The sequence below is a fragment of the Trifolium pratense genome, linkage group LG6, assembly GCF_020283565.1.
Source record: "Trifolium pratense cultivar HEN17-A07 linkage group LG6, ARS_RC_1.1, whole genome shotgun sequence".
Lineage (NCBI taxonomy): Eukaryota > Viridiplantae > Streptophyta > Magnoliopsida > Fabales > Fabaceae > Trifolium > Trifolium pratense.
In genome coordinates, this window is record NC_060064.1 from 37,841,251 (window position 1) to 37,859,833 (window position 18,583).

General features: G+C 38.3%; 1 pseudogene; it reads left to right on the forward strand.

Annotated features, from left to right (window-relative positions):
- Window positions 1-5,315: 5,315 nt before the first annotated feature.
- LOC123892223 lies at window positions 5,316-12,453 on the forward strand (annotated as a pseudogene).
- Window positions 12,454-18,583: the final 6,130 nt, after the last annotated feature.

Below are 18,583 nucleotides of genomic sequence, written 5' to 3' on the forward strand. Positions count from 1 at the left end.
ATTTATTTTTATAGTTTTATGTTTTATTTATATTTTTGGTATGCTTAACAAGCGCACCGGATATGCTGTTTAACATGACTTTTTTTTTTTTTTTGTTTTTACCTAAATATTTATCATTTTATGTTAACATTTTTTAAAATATTCACATTCTATTCTAGTATATTTTATCATTTTTTATTCTTTTGTCAAAAAAAGAAATTATTCTGTCGTTTTATCATTTTTCTAGTAAACTGTTTAGAAAGTATTACTCTCCCGTCAAACACTGTTCAGGTAACCTTTTTTTTCTATGTTAATTTTAGCGGAATAATTTTCAAAAGTATTTCAATATGTAAAAAATTGTGGAATTGTTCTTGTTTTTTGTTCCGGTGTGTATTATCTCATAATCAATTAGAATTACATACCGGAACACTACTTTTGAAAAGTGTTTCGGTGTATTGAAAATTGCATAATGTATTTTACATATCGGAATGTTTTTAAAAAAGTGTTATGATATGTTGAACGAACCAAAAAACGTGTTCTGGTACTAATGCAAGTGTTCAGATTTGTAATAACAGTTTTGTTAATTTTTGTTAATTTTTTCTGTTCTGTTATTTTTAAACAGATATGGCTCAAACCGACGATACAGGTCAAATATCGGTAGATACTACGGATGTTTTTACAACTAATGAAAATTTTGATACACGAGAAGTTGTTATCACATCGGCTTGAGATATTGGAATTGCCAACAAAGTTAGTATTATTATTACTAGTCAGATAAAAAGAATGGAAAAATATGAAGAAATGACAAGTTGGTTTTGGGTTGTGATAAAGGTGAAAAATATGCTCTTCAGAAAGTTCGACGACAACTGCATCAAAAAAGTGTAACTGTCCATTAAAAATTAGAGTCACACCTTCAACAGATGGTTTAGGATGGAAAGTTCAGGTTAAATGTGTGGAGTTCACAATCACGAGCTACCTAACCAATATGCAAGTCATCCTCATAAGGCGCGTTTAACCGTAGATGGAAACAAACGTGTTGAAGATCTGACAAAGCGTCATGTAGCACCAAAGCACATTGTTTTATCTTTGAAATAACAAATTCCATGATCTCTTGTTGATGCTACCAAAATATATAGGAAAAGAAGCATGCTACAAAAAGATAAAAAGAGGTCCTAGAACAGAGATGCAACAATTGATGTAGTGGTTAGATGATGCAAAATATGTCAGCTGGAATATAAGAAGAGATGACGGCTCCGATGTTTTGAGTAATATTTTTTTGGCACATCCAGATTCAATCAAGTTGTTGAACTTGTTTCTCATTGTTTTGGTTATGAACAACACATACAAAACTAATAAATATAGACAGCCACTGCTAGAAATTATTGGTATAACGTCAACTGACTTGACATTTGATGTTGTGTTTGCTTACATGGAATCTAAGAAGATAAACAATTATCTTTGGGTATTAGAGAAGTTGAAGAGATTGTTTTGATGAATGCAATTGAAATTGTATTTATGCATGTTGTTAATATGCTTTGTACGTGGCACATTAACAAAAATGTGAGTGCGAGATGCACTATGCATGTAGGTAAGGATATGCGAGAGTTGGTCGTAAATTTGTGGAAAAGTGTTGTATCCAATTAAAATGAGGTGGAGTATCGGCAACAGTTGAATGTGCTTGGTACGCACCACTAAAAAAAATTAGAAAACGCTTGAAAAATCACATACCGGAGCAGTTGGGTTGGAGTGTTCCGATATCCAAATTAATTAAAAAACTACAAAGCATACTGGAACACTTTCATATTAGTTTTCCAGTATGAAGTTGTTGCCAAAACATTTTCGTATGAGTTTTTCGGTAAGTACATTCATACCGGAAAACTCATACAAAAGTATTCCAATAACAATTTCAAACCGGAACACTCATATGAAAGTGTTCTCACATGCATTTCAACACTTACTCTCTCTTTTTCCTTTCTCACACCGGAACATTTTTTCTGAAGTGGGTAGTGTTGTACCCTAAATTTTGACTACGATGTTTCTCGTCTATTTTATTTTTCTGTCGTCTTTTTTAATCAGTTGTAACGTTCTGACAAAATTTCGGCAAAGAGGTATTTTAAAATACCTCATTTGTTTGTTCAAGTACTTTTTTTTTATTTATTTTATTATTTATTCTTTTTTTTTATTATTATTAATGTTATTATTATTTTTATTATTAATATTATTATTATTATTTATTTTTTTTTTATTTTTTTTTTCTTTTTTAAAAAAAAAAAGGGGGCCTTTCTCTTCCTTTTCTCTTTTACGTGTTTTTTTTTTTCCCTTTTTTTATTTGTTTCCTTTTTATTTTTATTCATTTTTTTTATTAAAAAAAAAAAAAAAAAAGTCAAAGTGTCCAAAGCAGCAAGGTCAGGGACGCATCTTTTTCCAACCCAGAAATTTTTTTTCCTTTCTTCTCTTTCTTTTGCTGCAGCACAACAGAACAAGAGGAACAAGTTAAAACCTGCAACCTGCATCAACACCTCATGTCACAATCTCTCTAACTCTCAATTTTGTCTTTCCATCAGCAACAAACCCTAATTTTTGGGTATATATAACAGCACAACAGGAACCAGCAAAAAAAAACACAGAGGAAAAATTCAGAAAGAGAACCACAGCCGCAAAACCAAAAACAACCACAAAAAACTCTAAAATTTTCAATCACATCCTCAAACCTGCAAAACCAAAAGAAAACAACACAAATAGAGAGAAAAAGAAAAAAGAAAAGAAAATAGCAACACAGCAACATCAGCGTTGCACTTCCTCTTCCACCACCAACTTTTTTTTTTTTTTTTTTTTTTTTTTCAAATCATCAAGACTAGACGAAAACAAGAACGCAGGAACAGAAAGAAGAAGAAGGAGAAAGACTTCGGAAACTGCCTTCTCCGATCTACTTGTGGGTGAGGTTTCTGAACTTTTCATGTTTATATTCGTGTTCTAGGGGTAGAATAAGGGGGGGTTAGTTTAAGAGTTTTTTATTTTTGAGGTGGTTTTGGGTTCCGGCACGGCGGCGCCGCCGTCTGGCCCGACGGCCGCCGCGCCGGCGATGGGCTGGGACGAAACCCTAGCAGAGCTAGGGAAGGGTTGAAGAAGAAAAGAAAAACTGAAAATATAATGTTTTCTGTCTCAGTTTGCTATTTATAGCAGTTTTTTGTTTTAAAAAAAAACCTGTTTTAAGTTAGTTTAAGTATTAGTTAGTGAGGCTTTAATCACAACAGCTCCCGCAGCCCAGTTTGCTGGAGCGCGCGCCCATGGAAAGAGAGGGGACGGGTTCGAACCCCCCCCCTGTTGTTTTTTATTTGTTTTTCCTATTTCGCTTTTTTTTTGTTTTTTTTTGGTTGATCTTCTGGTTGGGCGTTGGGCCTTAAGCCCAGAACCTTTTTTCTGCTATCCACACCCCCTGTGCAGCCCAGATCTGCTATTTACACCCCCTGACCTAAAAAATGTGTTTTTTTTTTTATCCTTTTTTAGTGTTTTATTTTTCGTATTTTTATTTCTTTTAGTGTAAAAAGGTGGAAATATGTTAGATTGTTTTTTTTAGAGTTTAGTATGCTAGAATAGTTTATCTTTTTTTGTTAAGTTATTTGCGTGAAATATGTTAGAATAGTTTATCTCTTTTGTTAAGTTATTTGTGTGATAAAAAATTGTTGTCTTTTTTTAATAAAAATAGAATGAAAAAGGATCGGTTTGTCATGTGGCTCTCCGGTTCTCTGGTTATTCGTATTCTTGGTGATTACCTCGAAATGTGGATAACCGGCGTTCTTTTAATTATTTCTTTTCAAAAAGTAATAAAAACCATAAAATGAACGCAACGCACTAAACTGAGTCTTTTTTGTGAAAAATGTTTAACTGAGTCTTATGTGTTTAAAAAATGTATTAGAGTGTTTCATGTGTTTAAGAAATGTTTTAAGGAGTCTTATGTGTTTAAGAGGTTTTTTCCATGTGTTTAAAAAAGAGTCCCATGTATTTAAAAAAGGTATTTTGTGTAGTTAAGAGTATATTATGTGTTTAAAAAGAGAAAGTGTTTGTGTAAAAGAGTCCTTTTGTGAATTAAAATCAACCAACAAACACTTATTTTCTACCCGAGAACTGCGTGTAGCTTTGAATTTCCCATTGCAGCTGGGAATACGTAGGAGCGGGATGGTGTATCTCGTCAAGCACATTAATAAAAAACCCTTTTTGTGTCAAAAAAAAATGTTAAGAGTCTTTAGTGTCTTTTAATGTCTTTTCTTTGTTTAATTAGTATAGAACAGATAATAAAGCATCATTACACAAGCGCAAGAACTAATTTTAATCCTAGATCTAAAGAGAAGGTTCCCGTTGAGTACAACGGATGCGAGGGGTGCTAATACCTTCCCTTCGCATAACCGACTCCCGAACCCGGAATTTTGGTTGCGATGACCACCCTTTCCACTTAAAGGTTTTATCGATATTTTCCTTTTCCGCGTGGCCGCGTGGAATAAATAAAGTTCGGTGGCGACTTTACTGTTTTAGCGAGCGTTTATCGCTTCGCGCAGTTTTTGTATTAGCTAGTTGAGTAGATTAGCAGTTCATCCTTAGAATTAGCCTTAATTTTTAGGGAGGGCGCTACAGCTGGCGACTTCACTGGGGACTGGTTAATTAAGAGAGTCGAGCCCACTCTCTTTAGATTTAGGTTTTTGGATTTTTGCACTTGTTTGTGTTTATTGTGTATTATTTTTTATGCTTTATTCAGTCATGTGCTTTATTTGCCGTAATATTTGCATGTATATCTGTTATATATATATATGTGGGGTTGTGATGTTGGGTTACATGTGGATAAAGCTCTACACCCGAGCTTCGAGAGAAACTAAGTTAAGTTAGGGGTTTAGTATTGGCCTGCTTGGCGCGTGCCTCGAGAGGACCAATACGAAAACTCCGCCTAGAGTAGATTCCTTCGAAGGATGTGTTACCTTGCGAAATTTCGTAATGGGAACAAGTATCTTTCTAGGGATCCGTGACTCCAGGGACCTTTTAAAGTAGAACCTAAACGTGTTAGAAGGCCTCTACTAGTACATAATGAGGGGTACGCAATGTTGACTTTCTTGGCGTTTGTCTTGTAAAGTCAACGCGTAAACCTCACCTAAAGGAGACCTTATTTGGAAATATTATTGTCTTGCGAGTTTTTGCAATGTTAATATTTTCAAATAAGGGTTTACGATCTTAGGAACCTTGAGAAACTCTAGAACCACATGTGAGTTGGGATGGGACATATACAAACACATGATTTACTATCTCTACCCTAAACATCACTTCCACATACCATGATTTTCTTGCATATTCATTGTTGCTTATAGGAAGGAAAAGACATTGATTTGAGAAAATGGCACCTGACAAAAGATTACCTATTCTCAAATCTATGTCATAAAAGGCCTATAAGCAAAAATGATAATAAAAATGTTTTTTTGTGCATCGCATTCCCACATTCATGCATTACCTTTTTTCAATAATAAAATGAAAAACACACTCATACCTTCTCGAAACTTCAGGAGACTTGCCCTTCACCATAGCGAGGAAATCAAAGAAGAAATCGGCTCAAGAGCCCCTTCCCCCACATTCATACCCTACGCGTGCAAACCTCCACAGACTCATGGATCAAGAAGGACAGAATCAAGCGGCCTTAAGAGAGGACGTTGACGCAATGAAAGTCAAGATGGACAAGATGCTCGAGCTTGTCCAAGCTTTGGTAAACAACCCTCAGCCTGCTGCGATCGCTACGAATGCGAACTGGCCTGAATACGGTCTTCCCCCTGGCTACACTCCACCCAAAGAGGATGGTGGCGTACCTCCCCCTCAAGAGCCTGTTGTCATCCCTGTTTCGAATGAAGTACCATCCGCTCAAGGAGCTCGCGCCAACACCGAGCCAAATACCTCGGAGATCGCTCAGCCTACTCAGACCCCACCAACGCTTGAGGCTGATCAAGGGGATAAGTATAAGGCCTTAGAAGAAAGGTTGAAGGCTATTGAAGGTGTTAGTGCCTTCGGGTTTGATGCTTCAAACATGTGCTTAGTTCCAGATGTGGTGGTCCCACCAAAGTTCAAAGCCCCAGATTTTGATAAGTACAAGGGCACTGGCTGTCCAAAAATCCACATCAAGAGGTTCTATACCAAGATGGCTGCTCATGCTTCGAATGAAAAACTGCTCATTCACATCTTCCAAGACAGTTTAAGTGGAGCTTCACTTGATTGGTACATGCAATTGGAAAGAGCTCAGATCAAAACTTGGAAAGATCTTGTGGATGCTTTCCTTACTCAATACAGTTACAATCTGAATATTGCTCCCAACCGCATGCAACTACAAAACCTGTCTCAAAGGAGTAATGAAGCATTCAAGGAATATGCCCAGCGTTGGAGGGAGTTGGCCGCTCAAGTCCAACCTCCCTTGATGGATCGCGAATTGGTAGACACTTTCATGAACACTCTGCAAGGACCCTACTATGAAAAATGATAGGGAGTATTTCATCCAATTTCGCAGATTTGGTCATCATAAGAGAGCGTGTGGAGGCAGGAATTAAGAGTGGAAAGATTCAGAAGTTCACTAAGGATCAGACTAGTGGAAGGAGGTCCTTCAATTCGAATCCAAGGAAGAAGGAGGAAACTAATGCCATCACCACAAGTGCACCAGCTCAAATACCATACTCGGCAATTGTTCCTCCACAACCACAACAAAGGAACCAATCTAATGGCCGAAACAACTTTGAAAAGAGGGTTGTGCAATTAGACCGTGTGCCTGTGCCATACGGTCAAATCCTTCCTTATCTGCTACAAAAAGGGATGATAGAGCTAAAGCAGCTTCCACCGGTAGTACCTCCTTACCCAGCTCATTTTAAGAGTGATGTCAAGTGCGATTACCACTCCGGGGCACTTGGACATACTATTGAAAATTGCAAAGCCTTTAAGTACAAGGTACAAGAGTTGATTGATCAGAAGCTGTTAACCTTTAAGGAGGAGGGACCCAATGTGAAGACCAATCCACTGCCTGGCCATGCTGGCCCATCTGTGAATGCTGTGGAGGATGATGGAGGAATTCAATTGATAAATGAAGTTTCTAAGATCCGAACTCCATTAGCCATAGTTAGAGAAAAGCTAATTGATTATGAAGAATTCGAGATGATGCACTCTGACTGTGAAGAGTGTGCAAGGAAGCCTGAGAATTGTAAGAAGATGAGGATGTGTTTACAACAGTTGATGGATCAGGGCTTGGTCCAGATTGGCTACTCAGTAGTAAACCCCGTCATTGCGGCATTAGAGGACTTCACGCCAATTGAGATCCCATTCAAAAGGGCCCCTATACCAAATAAGGAGGTCCACCCACTAGTCTTCAGGGTGCCTAAGTCTTTTCCATTCGAGAGCACTCAAAAAGTACCATGGAATTATCAACCTACTGTTTCCATGGGCCAAGAGCAAGTAACACTTGAAAATCCCTCCATTGATAGCATTGCGGGGATAGGAGGGATGACAAGAAGTGGGAGGATCTTTTCTCATGATCAGTCAAGCAAGGGTATTGAGAAGCCCCTATTGGATCTAGCTAAAGGGAAGCATGTAGAAGAGATGGGTAAAGAGCAGCCCCATAAGGTGGCACCTAAAGGGGATGCAAAAGTAATTTTTAAAGATCATTCGCAAGAGTGATTACCAAGTGGTTGATCAGTTAGGGCAAACTCCGTCTAAAATCTCTATGCTATCATTATTGCTATCCTCAGAAATCCATAGGAATGCCTTAATGAAAGTGTTGGGAGAAGCCCATGTTGAGAAAGACGTCACCGTGAATCAATTTGACGGGATAATAGCCAACATCGCTTCAAGCAGATATCTCGGGTTTAATGATGAAGAATTACCAGCCAAAGGTTGTGACCACAACAAGGCATTGTATATATCTGTCAAGTGTTTGGGCAACATCTTGTCCAAAGTATTGATAGATAATGGTTCGTCCCTGAATGTCATGCCCAAGAGGACCTTCGATAAGTTAAACAGCGAAGGGGCAGTAATGAGGCCTAGCACACTTGTTGTCAAAGCCTTCGATGGCTCAGAAAGGACGGTCATGGGAGAGATAGACCTTCCAGTTTTGGTTGGTCCCCAGCTCTTCACAATCACTTTCCAAGTCATGGATATTAATCCTGCTTATAGTTGCCTCCTTGGAAGACCATGGATTCATTCGGCTGGTGTTGTCACATCCACCCTACATCAAAAGCTCAAGTTCATGTCCAACGGCAAGATCATCATAGTATCCAGTCAAGAGGATATTATGGTGAGTCATTTGTCCGCCTTTCAGTACATTGAGGAAGATGAGCAAGCAGTGGAAATTCCGTTTCAGGCTCTGGAGGTCGCAACTGTCACCATGAAGCGAAAGAAGAAAGCTAAACCTGCCTTCACTTCATGGCAAGCAATGAAGGAAGCATTGAACGAAGCAAGTCTAGAGGGTTGGGGGAAGGTGCCTGTGGTTCAAGAAAAGAAGGATCGCTTTGGGCTAGGATATCGACCATCAACAAAGGGATCGACCAGTTCTAACTACAAGGGTGGTCGTTCCCTCCAAGAAATGTTTCGCAGTGCGGGGTTCAACAACAAAGAGCAAGTGAACATGATTGGGGATAATGAGGAAGATGCACCTAACCTAGTGCGCAGCTGTGCTAATGAAGAGCCCCTCAACAATTGGAAGGCCGAGGAGATTTCTGAAGTTTCTTTTAAGTAATATGCCTGTTCTTCTTAAGAAAATGAAAATACATTTGCTCTGCCCAAGGCAAATGAATATCTTTTAAAGGGCCCCTCTTGTTTTAAAAGTTTATCATGAATAAAAGTGCATTTTATGTTGAATAAGAACTTTTTGTTTTTTGCTCCATGTTTTTCAAAATGGCAACTCTTTTCTAAAAATAAAAAGAAGACTTTTACAGTTTAAGCTTTTGTTCAGTTTGCATTGTTTCCTAAAAAATGAAAACATCCTCATGCAGATCCATAGAAATACCCGTTGAAACCTACCCCGCTAGTTTCCCTTTTGACTTCGAACATCCGGTAAACCAAGCCGAAGAAGTTGACGAGGATGATTGTGAACTTCCTGAAGGACTAGCTCGCCTGTTGAAACAAGAAGAAAAGGCCATTCAGCCGCATCAAGAGCAAGTTGAGACAATCAACTTGGGGAGCGAGTCAGATGTAAAAGAGGTCAAAGTAGGGGCATCATTGCAAGAAGATGTGAAGAAGGATTTGGTCAGTTTGTTGCAAGAATACGTCGATGTGTTTGCTTGGTCTTATCAAGATATGTCAGGATTGGATACCGACATAGTTGTGCACAAGCTCTCACTCAAGCCTGAATGTGCACCTGTAAAACAGAAGATGAGAAGAACAAGACCTGATATGGCTCTCAAGATCAAAGAAGAAGTGAAGAAGCAATTTGATGCAGGATTTCTAACTGTGGCCAAGTACCCGCAATGGGTTGCCAACATTGTACCTGTCCCAAAGAAGGATGGCAAGGTACGAATGTGTGTGGATTACCGAGACTTGAACCGAGCAAGTCCAAAGGATGATTTCCCGTTGCCCCACATAGATGTGTTGGTGGATAATACCGCTCAGTCCTCAGTGTTTTCTTTCATGGATGGTTTCTCCGGATATAATCAGATCAAGATGAATCCTGAAGACATGGAAAAAACTACTTTCATTACTCCGTGGGGAACTTTCTGCTACAAAGTCATGCCTTTTGGTTTGAAGAATGCTGGAGCAACATATCAAAGAGCGATGGTGACCCTCTTTCATGATATGATTCACAAGGAGATAGAGGTGTACGTGGATGATATGATTGCCAAGTCTCAAGGAGAAGAAGAGCACCTGGTCCACCTGCGTAAGTTGTTCGCACGTTTAAGGAAGTTCAGATTGCGACTGAATCCTAACAAATGTACATTCGGGGTCAGATCAGGAAAACTGTTAGGGTTCATAGTCAGCCAAAGAGGAATTGAGGTAGACCCAGATAAGGTTAAGGCTATGCAAGAAATGCCTGCGCCCAAATCTGAAAAGGAGGTGCGTGGTTTCTTGGGAAGACTGAATTACATCGCCCGCTTTATCTCGCATCTCACATCTACCTGTGAACCAATCTTCAAGTTATTAAGGAAGGATCAAGCTGTTGAATGGAATGACGACTGTCAAAAGGCATTTGATAAGATCAAGGAATATCTGCAAGAGCCGCCCGTTCTGATTCCACCTGTGCCCGGTAGGCCGCTCTTAATGTACATGACTGTGCTTGAAGATTCAATGGGTTGTGTGTTGGGTCAACAAGATGAAACCGGTAAAAAGGAGCATGCCATCTATTTCCTAAGCAAGAAATTCACAGATTGTGAATCAAGGTACACTGCCCTCGAGAAGACCTGTTGCGCGCTAGCATGGGCTGCCCGACGTCTAAGGCAGTATATGCTAACTCACACTACGCATTTGATTTCCAAGATGGATCCTATCAAGTACATCTTTGAAAAACCTGCCGTTACCGGAAAGATTGCGCGCTGGCAGATGTTGCTGTCTGAGTACGATATCCAGTATGTCGCTCAAAAGGCAATCAAAGGAAGTGTGTTGGCGGAGTATCTTGCTCACCAACCTCTAGAAGAGCATCAGCCGGTTCCATCCGATTTTCCTGATGAAGATGTCATGATCTTAGAGAAAGTTATAGGAGATGAAGAAGGGCCCGAACCAGGCGCTCGTTGGAAACTAGTCTTCGATGGAGCTTCCAATGCCATGGGGCACGGAGTCGGGGCAGTTTTGATATCACCAAGAGGTGGGTATAGACCTCTTGCAGCCAGATTGTGTTTTGAGTGTACAAACAACATAGCAGAATATGAAGCCTGCATCATGGGTCTCGAGGCAGCCATCGATCTAAGGATCAAAATCTTAGAAGTATATGGAGACTCAGCGTTAGTCATCTGTCAAGTAAAAGGAGAATGGGAAGCACGACACCCAAAGATAATCCCATATTGCACTCAAGTCAAGAAGCTAGCAGAGTACTTTGATGAGATCACTTTCCATCACATTCCAAGGGAAGAGAATCAGGTGGCCGACGCTTTAGCTACATTATCTTCAATGTACAAAGTAAGGTTCCACAACGAAGCGCCTCTCATAGTATTGGAACGTAAGGATGAACCGGCTGTGTGCACAGTGGCTTCAAAGGAATATGATGACAAACCATGGTTCCATGATATCAAACGATATTTGGAAAAACAAGAATATCCCGAAGGCGCGTCAATCAATGACAGAAAGACATTGAGAAGGTTGGCCACACAGTTCTTCTTAGATGGGGAAGTACTCTACAAAAGAAACTATGACATGGTGTTGCTTAGATGTGTAGACCGACAAGAAGCGGATCATCTTCTGGCAGAAATCCATGCAGGAACTTTCGGGACTCACGCCAATGGGCATGCAATGGCAAGGAAGATCTTGAGGGCAGGGTATTATTGGCTGACCATGGAAGCAGACTGCTACCGTTATGTCAAAACATGTCATAAGTGCCAAATATATGCCGACAAGGTGCATGTGCCACCAAACCCGTTGAATGTGTTAACGGCACCTTGGCCGTTCTCTATGTGGGGCATTGATGTAATTGGAATGATTGAGCCGAAAGCTTCTAACGGACACAGGTTCATCTTGGTCGCTATTGATTACTTCACCAAATGGGTTGAAGCTGCTTCATATGCGAATGTGACACAACAAGTAGTAGCCCGATTCATCAAGAAAGAAATAATTTGTCGTTACGGGATTCCTAACAAAATTATCACAGATAATGGGTCAAACCTAAACAACAAGTTAGTGAAAGAATTATGCGATGGTTTCAAGATTGAACACCATAACTCTTCGCCGTACCGACCACAGATGAACGGCGCCGTGGAAGCAGCCAACAAGAATATCAAGAGGATTATTCAGAAGATGGTCAAGACGTATAAAGATTGGCATGAGATGCTCCCGTATGCATTGCATGGATATAGGACGACCATCCGTACCTCAACCGGGGCAACCCCTTTCTCTCTGGTATATGGCATGGAGGCAGTACTTCCCGTCGAGGTGGAAATCCCTTCATTGAGAGTGTTGATGGAGACCAAACTAGAAGAGGCTGAGTGGGCCCAAACAAGGTTTGACCAGTTGAACCTCATAGAGGAAAAGCGCTTAACGGCACTCTGCCATGGTCAGTTGTATCAACAACGACGCAAGAAGGCCTTTGACAAGAAAGTGCGCCCCCGTGAGTTTCGAGAAGGCGAGCTAGTATTGAAGAAGATCTTGCCCATCCACAAAGATTCCCGAGGCAAATGGACCCCTAACTATGAGGGACCATATGTGGTGAAGAAAGCATTTTCAGGAGGAGCCTTAATCCTCGCCACTATGGATGAAGAAGAATTTCCACTCCCAGTGAATGCTGACGCGGTCAAGAAGTATTATGCGTAAGAAAAAAAAGAGAAATAAAAAAATAAAGGCTCGCTAGACTGAAAACCCGAAAGGGCAATCTAGGCAATAGAGAGCGTCTCGGTAGACTGAAAACCTGAAAGGGCAGTCTAGGCAAAAATTAGGGACACCAAAAAAGGAAATGTAATCCCGGTGGATTGAAAACCCGAAAGGGCGATCCAGGCAAAAGTTAGGGATATAAAAAAAAAAAAAGAAAATAGAAGGCAAAAGACCCGAGGCGTCAGCATTGTAGTAAAAGGCTCAAGTGGAAGTGATCAGTCTAATTGTCAGCTTCGAGGTTAAAGTTTGTGTATGTTGGAAGTCACGAGGGAAACGGTGGAGGAGGTGTTGTTGACCTTTTGTTTTTGTTGCCATTCCCAAAATTAGTAGTCTCCTCTTATAGGAATTGCTTTCCTATGTATTGACACCCATTCGAGGGTCAATATTTCATCAATAAAATCCCTTTTGTCTATTTGTTTTATGTCTTGTTTCTCATAAAATGCATTCTTTTCTTCTTGATAGTGCATAAAAAATGTGAGGGCTCATAAAAGGATATAGTTAAGACTTTTCCGAGAAAAACGGCATTTGTTTATAAGAAAAGATGATCCTCGGTTTTTAACCTTGCACCCGCAGTGCAAACTCGTAGCAAGCAAAGAGATCGTGTTCCTTGAAAGAAAAATAAGTATTGTGTGAGAGGAGATAATAGGGGCATTACCTGTGGAGAGACGAGAAGGATGACGTGCATTAATGTTTTAATTCATACACCTCAAAAGAAATCATGCATTTGGCTTAAAAAGTTTTTCTGCATAAATAAACATGCTCGCATATAGAATTCATGGTATGTGGAAACCCGATGGCTTAGAAGTTGTTTAACCCTCTCCCCCAGTTAGCTTGAGGTAACGAGATGATATTTCTCGAATGTGTGTCTGCCTGCCTCGCAGGACGTCGATAGTGGTTCACCCAGATGGCTAGTGTGTATGTATGAGTGCATATCGAGTCCTATGTGAAGTGAATGTTATTTCGAGTCCTATGTGAAGTGAATGTTATTGAGCCCTATGTATAATTATGGATCGAGTCTTATGTGAAACGAATGTTTTTGAGTCCTGTGTGAAGTAAGCGAGTCTTATCTGTATGAGTGGAAATTTAGTCTTATGTGAAGTGTAGAATGAGTCTTATGTGAAGTAAAACTTGAGTCTTATGTGAATTGAGCCCTATCTATATGAACGTAATAGAGTCTTACCTGTGTGGATGTTGAGTTTGTGATGAGTCTTACTTGTGTAAATTGAGTCCTACCTTGTGGATATTGAGGTTTTTTATGAGTCTTACCTGTGTGAATGAGCGTTTGAGTCTTACCCGAGTCTTATCTGAATGAGTATTTGAGTCCTGCCAGAGTTATTAGAATCCCAGAGGATTGTTGTTGGTTGAGTTTTAAATGATTTTTGTCGGTATAGATGAGTCTTGCCTGAGTCTTGTTTGCGTGATTGAAAGTTGAGTCTTACTGGTGGAGATGTTAAGGGTGGTATTATCTGAGTCTTGCTGGATTGTTGGGGTCTTGCCCGTGCGAGTATAGAGTTTCAAATGAGTCTCATCAGGGTCATAGTGCAAACAGAGTATCATGTAATTGAAGTAAGCGTAGAGGTCCGTTCTTGCTGTCTGGTCAAAATTCGAGTCCTTAAGTATTTAATCGTCTTCCACCATGAGTATGCAAAGACGTAGTCAATGCACTCTCGGGTGAAAGTCAATTAAATAGGGGCAGCTGTTGTACCCTAAATTTTGACTACGATGTTTCTCGTCTATTTTATTTTTCTGTCGTCTTTTTTAATCAGTTGTAACGTTCTGACAAAATTTCGGCAAAGAGGTATTTTAAAATACCTCATTTGTTTGTTCAAGTACTTTTTTTTTATTTATTTTTTTATTTATTCTTTTTTTTTATTATTATTAATGTTATTATTATTTTTATTATTAATATTATTATTATTATTTATTTTTTTTTTATTTTTTTTTTCTTTTTTAAAAAAAAAAAGGGGGCCTTTCTCTTCCTTTTCTCTTTTACGTGTTTTTTTTTTTCCCTTTTTTTATTTGTTTCCTTTTTATTTTTATTCATTTTTTTTATTAAAAAAAAAAAAAAAAAAGTCAAAGTGTCCAAAGCAGCAAGGTCAGGGACGCATCTTTTTCCAACCCAGAAATTTTTTTTCCTTTCTTCTCTTTCTTTTGCTGCAGCACAACAGAACAAGAGGAACAAGTTAAAACCTGCAACCTGCATCAACACCTCATGTCACAATCTCTCTAACTCTCAATTTTGTCTTTCCATCAGCAACAAACCCTAATTTTTGGGTATATATAACAGCACAACAGGAACCAGCAAAAAAAAACACAGAGGAAAAATTCAGAAAGAGAACCACAGCCGCAAAACCAAAAACAACCACAAAAAACTCTAAAATTTTCAATCACATCCTCAAACCTGCAAAACCAAAAGAAAACAACACAAATAGAGAGAAAAAGAAAAAAGAAAAGAAAATAGCAACACAGCAACATCAGCGTTGCACTTCCTCTTCCACCACCAACTTTTTTTTTTTTTTTTTTTTTTTTCAAATCATCAAGACTAGACGAAAACAAGAACGCAGGAACAGAAAGAAGAAGAAGGAGAAAGACTTCGGAAACTGCCTTCTCCGATCTACTTGTGGGTGAGGTTTCTGAACTTTTCATGTTTATATTCGTGTTCTAGGGGTAGAATAAGGGGGGGTTAGTTTAAGAGTTTTTTATTTTTGAGGTGGTTTTGGGTTCCGGCACGGCGGCGCCGCCGTCTGGCCCGACGGCCGCCGCGCCGGCGATGGGCTGGGACGAAACCCTAGCAGAGCTAGGGAAGGGTTGAAGAAGAAAAGAAAAACTGAAAATATAATGTTTTCTGTCTCAGTTTGCTATTTATAGCAGTTTTTTGTTTTAAAAAAAAACCTGTTTTAAGTTAGTTTAAGTATTAGTTAGTGAGGCTTTAATCACAACAGCTCCCGCAGCCCAGTTTGCTGGAGCGCGCGCCCATGGAAAGAGAGGGGACGGGTTCGAACCCCCCCCCTGTTGTTTTTTATTTGTTTTTCCTATTTCGCTTTTTTTTTGTTTTTTTTTGGTTGATCTTCTGGTTGGGCGTTGGGCCTTAAGCCCAGAACCTTTTTTCTGCTATCCACACCCCCTGTGCAGCCCAGATCTGCTATTTACACCCCCTGACCTAAAAAATGTGTTTTTTTTTTATCCTTTTTTAGTGTTTTATTTTTCGTATTTTTATTTCTTTTAGTGTAAAAAGGTGGAAATATGTTAGATTGTTTTTTTTAGAGTTTAGTATGCTAGAATAGTTTATCTTTTTTTGCTAAGTTATTTGCGTGAAATATGTTAGAATAGTTTATCTCTTTTGTTAAGTTATTTGTGTGATAAAAAATTGTTGTCTTTTTTTAATAAAAATAGAATGAAAAAGGATCGGTTTGTCATGTGGCTCTCCGGTTCTCTGGTTATTCGTATTCTTGGTGATTACCTCGAAATGTGGATAACCGGCGTTCTTTTAATTATTTCTTTTCAAAAAGTAATAAAAACCATAAAATGAACGCAACGCACTAAACTGAGTCTTTTTTGTGAAAAATGTTTAACTGAGTCTTATGTGTTTAAAAAATGTATTAGAGTGTTTCATGTGTTTAAGAAATGTTTTAAGGAGTCTTATGTGTTTAAGAGGTTTTTTCCATGTGTTTAAAAAAGAGTCCCATGTATTTAAAAAAGGTATTTTGTGTAGTTAAGAGTATATTATGTGTTTAAAAAGAGAAAGTGTTTGTGTAAAAGAGTCCTTTTGTGAATTAAAATCAACCAACAAACACTTATTTTCTACCCGAGAACTGCGTGTAGCTTTGAATTTCCCATTGCAGCTGGGAATACGTAGGAGCGGGATGGTGTATCTCGTCAAGCACATTAATAAAAAACCCTTTTTGTGTCAAAAAAAAATGTTAAGAGTCTTTAGTGTCTTTTAATGTCTTTTCTTTGTTTAATTAGTATAGAACAGATAATAAAGCATCATTACACAAGCGCAAGAACTAATTTTAATCCTAGATCTAAAGAGAAGGTTCCCGTTGAGTACAACGGATGCGAGGGGTGCTAATACCTTCCCTTCGCATAACCGACTCCCGAACCCGGAATTTTGGTTGCGATGACCACCCTTTCCACTTAAAGGTTTTATCGATATTTTCCTTTTCCGCGTGGCCGCGTGGAATAAATAAAGTTCGGTGGCGACTTTACTGTTTTAGCGAGCGTTTATCGCTTCGCGCAGTTTTTGTATTAGCTAGTTGAGTAGATTAGCAGTTCATCCTTAGAATTAGCCTTAATTTTTAGGGAGGGCGCTACAGGTAGAAAATGAATTTTTTTAAGGTTTTACCTTATATATGATGGCATTTTCATCCATTCAATTGTAAATGTTGGGATAAATATAGGGGTAGAAATTTCAGTATAAATATTCGATTTCAAACTAGTAATAATTTTACTGATAATTGGAAGTTGAATTCAAGTTGAGAATATACCATATCAATATTTTTGTCTCCTGCAAGTAAAATAAATGAGTGCCGTTAAAAGATGGCTTTAGAAAACATGAAAAATATATTGTGGAAAAAGTTAATTTTCATGTTGAATTTATAGGTGTTATGAATGCTATGAGATCGCTCATTCAAAAGGGTGGAATAATCTTTGGCTTGAATCCGATTCACAATTGGTTAATTTATATTTTAAGTCCTCACAATTGGAGTTGACTAAAACCATGCATCATTTTAGAGTGTCTCACATTTATCGTGAAGGGTACTGTTGTGCAGATAGAATGACTGCTTTAGGCATCAATTTTAATGGTTTTTACTGGTGCGATAATGTTCCGCCTAGTGTTCAAGGAAATTACAGTATATTAGTAATTTAATGGATCTTCCGTCTTTTAGATTTCATTAAATCCACTACACTCGTTTTTCTCTTATCCTTGATTTTATCCCTTTGGTTTTTCATGAAAGGTTTTTAATGACGCAGTGGCAGATTCCTTGTATTATTGATTCCTTGAGTTTTGGTCTAGTCCCTGAGTTTGTCTCTCTTTTCTTTCTTTTTAATAAATTTATTATGGTGTTGCAAATGATAGGTAATGATTATGGGGTGCCAACATAATTGGGAGATATCATAATTATCATGTGATGCCTATACACTAATGTTTTATAAAATATATATATATATATATATATATATATATATATATATATATATATATATATATATATATATATATATATATATATATATATATATATATATATATATATATATATATATATATATATATATATATATATGGGGTTTTCTAACTTAGACCCTAGTTAGGTCTAAGTTAGCAAGGTGCACCTTTTGAGTTGGACAAAAATACCTTTTTTTTTTGAAACAATAGAGCAACTGGGGCATGTATGTAATTTGCATCATAAAATAGCGCGCCCCCCAAAATAGCGCGCCCCCATGCAACAACAACAACTATTACATTTTTTTAATTTCTTCCAAATTTCGACCTCATTTTACGTGCGAATCGAACTCCGATTTCAAAAACTAATACCGGAAACCTTTGTAAAATTGAAAAACGATCAAAATCCATATAAGGAACGTCGAGTTTCGTTGAGTATTGAGGGAGATCGAACCGGGTCAAAAACCGGGTCGCGCGACCCGTTTCTGCATAAAACGGGTGGGGGGGACGATGAACAGTGCGCGTCGCCCACGCCCACTCTCACCGGAGGCGCGTGGGGGCGCGTGCGGCCTCAGGGAGGCTCTATTTGTTTTTTATTTTTTCATAATAAAATAGTAGATAATATTCTGGAAATTTTGGTATATTGTATGAAATTTTTGGAGACCTGAAACTATTTTTAGTTAATTAAATGATTAAAAAGGTAATTAAAAATATTATAATTCCATAAAAAATTTCCAAAATTTTATGTAAAGTACTATGAATTATTTAGAACCCTCTTGTGTACCTCACTCTCCCTAGTTCAAGTCATGAAATTATTTTCACAAATTCCGCTGATTATTTAAAACCATTTAACAAATAATAATAATAATTTCATAGATTTGTACTCTGAAACCAATTGTTTTTTTATTTGTTTCTAATAAAATATTA